Source organism: Calliopsis andreniformis, unplaced genomic scaffold (assembly GCF_051401765.1).
Source record: "Calliopsis andreniformis isolate RMS-2024a unplaced genomic scaffold, iyCalAndr_principal scaffold0047, whole genome shotgun sequence".
In the NCBI taxonomy this organism is placed as follows: Eukaryota; Metazoa; Arthropoda; class Insecta; order Hymenoptera; family Andrenidae; genus Calliopsis; species Calliopsis andreniformis.
Window position 1 is genome coordinate 3,484,620 of NW_027480456.1, and position 4,680 is coordinate 3,489,299.

The window sequence follows — 4,680 nt, forward strand, 5'->3', positions numbered from 1 at the left end:
TAGCCATAGCAACCATAGCCATAGCCATAGCCATAGCAGCCATAGCCATAGCCATAGCCATAGCAGCCATAGCCATTGCCACAGCCATAGCAGCCATAGCCATAACAGCCATAGCCATAGCCATAGCAGCCACAGCCGTAGCAGCCATAACCATAGCCATAGATATAGCAGCCATAGCCATAGCCATAGCTCCCATAGCTATTTCCATAGCAGCCGTAGCCATAGCCACAGCCATAACAGCCATAGACATAGCCATAGCCACAGCAGCCAATGCAGCTATAGCCATAGCAATAGCAGCCATAGCCAAGCCATAGCGGCCTTAGCCATAGACATAGCCATAGAAGCCATAGCCATAGAAGCCATAGCCATAGCAGCCGTCGCCATTGCCATAGCCATAGCAGCCATAGCCATAGCAGCCATTGCCATAGCCATAGCAGCCATAGCCATGGCCACAGTAGCCATTGCCATAGCCATACCAGCCATAGCCATAGCCATAGCAGCCATAGCCATAGCCACAGCTATAGCATACATAGCCATCGCAGCCATAGCCATAGCCATAGCAGCAGTAGCCATAGCAATCATAGCCATAGCCATAGCAGCCATAGCCATGTCCATAGCCATAGCAGTCATAGCCATAGCCATTGCCATAGCAGCGATAGCCATTGCCATATCCATAGCAGCCATAGCCATGGCCATAGCCATAGCAGCCATAGCCATAGCCATAGCCATAGCAGCCATAGCCATTGCCACAGCCATAGCAGCCATAGCCATAACAGCCATAGCCATAGCCGTAGCAGCCATAGCCGTAGCAGCCATAGCCATTGCCATAGCCATAGCATACATAGCCATCGCAGCCATAGCCATAGCCATAGCAGGCATAGCCATAGCAGCCATAGCCATAGCAACCATAGCCATAGCCATAGCCATAGCAGCCATAGCCATAGCCATAGCCATAGCAGCCATAGCCATTGCCACAGCCATAGCAGCCATAGCCATAACAGCCATAGCCATAGCCATAGCAGCCACAGCCGTAGCAGCCATAACCATAGCCATAGCCATAGCAGCCATAGCCATAGCAGCCATACCCATAGCCATAGCAGCCATAGCCGTAGCCATAGATATAGCAGCCATAGCCATAGCCATAGCTCCCATAGCTATTTCCATAGCAGCCGTAGCCATAGCCACAGCCATAACAGCCATAGACATAGCCATAGCCACAGCAGCCAATGCAGCTATAGCCATAGCAATAGCAGCAATAGCCAAGCCATAGCGGCCTTAGCCATAGACATAGCCATAGAAGCCATAGCCATAGAAGCCATAGCCATAGCAGCCGTAGCCATTGCCATAGCCATAGCAGCCATAGCCATAGCAGCCATTGCCATAGCCATAGCAGCCATAGCCATGGCCACAGTAGCCATTGCCATAGCCATACCAGCCATAGCCATAGCCATAGCAGCCATAGCCATAGCCACAGCTATAGCATACATAGCCATCGCAGCCATAGCCATAGCCATAGCAGCAGTAGCCATAGCAATCATAGCCATAGCCATAGCAGCCATAGCCATGTCCATAGCCATAGCAGTCATAGCCATAGCCATTGCCATAGCAGCCATAGCCATTGCCATATCCATAGCAGCCATAGCCATGGCCATAGCCATAGCAGCCATAGCCATAGCCATAGCCATAGCAGCCATAGCCATTGCAACAGCCATAGCAGCCATAGCCATAACAGCCATAGCCATAGCCGTAGCAGCCATAGCCGTAGCAGCCATAGCCGTAGCCATAGGCATAGCAGCCATAGCCATAGCCATAGCTCCCATAGCTATTTCCATAGCAGCCGTAGCCACAGCCACAGCCATAGCAGCCGTAGACATAGCCATAGCCACAGGAGCCAATGCAGCTATAGCCATAGCCAAAGCAGCGATAGACATAGCCATAGCAGCCTTAGCCATAGACATGGCCATAGAAGCCATAGCCATAGCCATTGCCATAGCCATAGCCATAGCAGCCATAGCCATAGCAGCCATAGCCATAGCAGCCATAGTCATAGCAGCCATGGCCATAGTCATAGCAGCCATAGCCATAGCAGCCATAGCCATAGCCATAGCCATATCAGCCATAGCCATAGCCACAGCAACCACAACCATAGCCATAGACATAGCCACAGCCATTGCGGCCATAGCCATAGCCATAGCCAAAACAAGCCATATCCAAAGCCAAAGCAGCCATAGCCATAGCAGCCATAGCCATAGCCACAGCAGCTATTGCCATACCCACAGCCATAGCAGCCATAGCCATAGCCATAGCAGTCATAGCCATGGCCATACTAGCCATTGCCATAGCCATAGCAGCCATAGCCATAGCCATAGCAGCCAAAGCCATGGCCATAGCAGCCATACCCATAGCCACAGTCATAGCAGCCATAACCATAGCCATAGCAGCCATAGCCATAGCCATAGCCATAGCAGCCATAGCAGTCATAGCCATAGCAGCCATAGCCATAACCATAGCCATAGAAGCCATAGCCATAGCAGCCATAGCCATTGCCATAGCCATAGCAGCCATAGGCATAGCAGCGATAGCCATAGCCATAGCAGCCATAGCCATAGCCATAGAAGCCATAGCCATAGCCATAGCAGCCATAGCCATAGCCATAGCCAAAGCCATAGAAGCCATAGCCATAGCCACAGTAGCCATAGCCATAGCCATAGCCATAGCAGCCATAGCCGTAGCAGCCATAGCCATAGCCATAGCCATAGCAGCCATAGCCATTGCCACAGCCATAGCAGCCATAGCCATAGCAGCCATAGCCATAGCCATAGCAGCCATAGCCATAGCAGCCATAGCCATTGCCATAGCCATAGCATACATAGCCATCGCAGCCATAGCCATAGCCATAGCAGGCATAGCCATAGCAGCCATAGCCATAGCAACCATAGCCATAGCCATAGCCATAGCAGCCATAGCCATAGCCATAGCCATAGCAGCCATAGCCATTGCCACAGCCATAGCAGCCATAGCCATAACAGCCATAGCCATAGCCATAGCAGCCACAGCCGTAGCAGCCATAACCATAGCCATAGATATAGCAGCCATAGCCATAGCCATAGCTCCCATAGCTATTTCCATAGCAGCCGTAGCCATAGCCACAGCCATAACAGCCATAGACATAGCCATAGCCACAGCAGCCAATGCAGCTATAGCCATAGCAATAGCAGCCATAGCCAAGCCATAGCGGCCTTAGCCATAGACATAGCCATAGAAGCCATAGCCATAGAAGCCATAGCCATAGCAGCCGTCGCCATTGCCATAGCCATAGCAGCCATAGCCATAGCAGCCATTGCCATAGCCATAGCAGCCATAGCCATGGCCACAGTAGCCATTGCCATAGCCATACCAGCCATAGCCATAGCCATAGCAGCCATAGCCATAGCCACAGCTATAGCATACATAGCCATCGCAGCCATAGCCATAGCCATAGCAGCAGTAGCCATAGCAATCATAGCCATAGCCATAGCAGCCATAGCCATGTCCATAGCCATAGCAGTCATAGCCATAGCCATTGCCATAGCAGCGATAGCCATTGCCATATCCATAGCAGCCATAGCCATGGCCATAGCCATAGCAGCCATAGCCATAGCCATAGCCATAGCAGCCATAGCCATTGCCACAGCCATAGCAGCCATAGCCATAACAGCCATAGCCATAGCCGTAGCAGCCATAGCCGTAGCAGCCATAGCCATTGCCATAGCCATAGCATACATAGCCATCGCAGCCATAGCCATAGCCATAGCAGGCATAGCCATAGCAGCCATAGCCATAGCAACCATAGCCATAGCCATAGCCATAGCAGCCATAGCCATAGCCATAGCCATAGCAGCCATAGCCATTGCCACAGCCATAGCAGCCATAGCCATAACAGCCATAGCCATAGCCATAGCAGCCACAGCCGTAGCAGCCATAACCATAGCCATAGCCATAGCAGCCATAGCCATAGCAGCCATACCCATAGCCATAGCAGCCATAGCCGTAGCCATAGATATAGCAGCCATAGCCATAGCCATAGCTCCCATAGCTATTTCCATAGCAGCCGTAGCCATAGCCACAGCCATAACAGCCATAGACATAGCCATAGCCACAGCAGCCAATGCAGCTATAGCCATAGCAATAGCAGCAATAGCCAAGCCATAGCGGCCTTAGCCATAGACATAGCCATAGAAGCCATAGCCATAGAAGCCATAGCCATAGCAGCCGTAGCCATTGCCATAGCCATAGCAGCCATAGCCATAGCAGCCATTGCCATAGCCATAGCAGCCATAGCCATGGCCACAGTAGCCATTGCCATAGCCATACCAGCCATAGCCATAGCCATAGCAGCCATAGCCATAGCCACAGCTATAGCATACATAGCCATCGCAGCCATAGCCATAGCCATAGCAGCAGTAGCCATAGCAATCATAGCCATAGCCATAGCAGCCATAGCCATGTCCATAGCCATAGCAGTCATAGCCATAGCCATTGCCATAGCAGCCATAGCCATTGCCATATCCATAGCAGCCATAGCCATGGCCATAGCCATAGCAGCCATAGCCATAGCCATAGCCATAGCAGCCATAGCCATTGCAACAGCCATAGCAGCCATAGCCATAACAGCCATAGCCATAGCCGTAGCAGCCATAG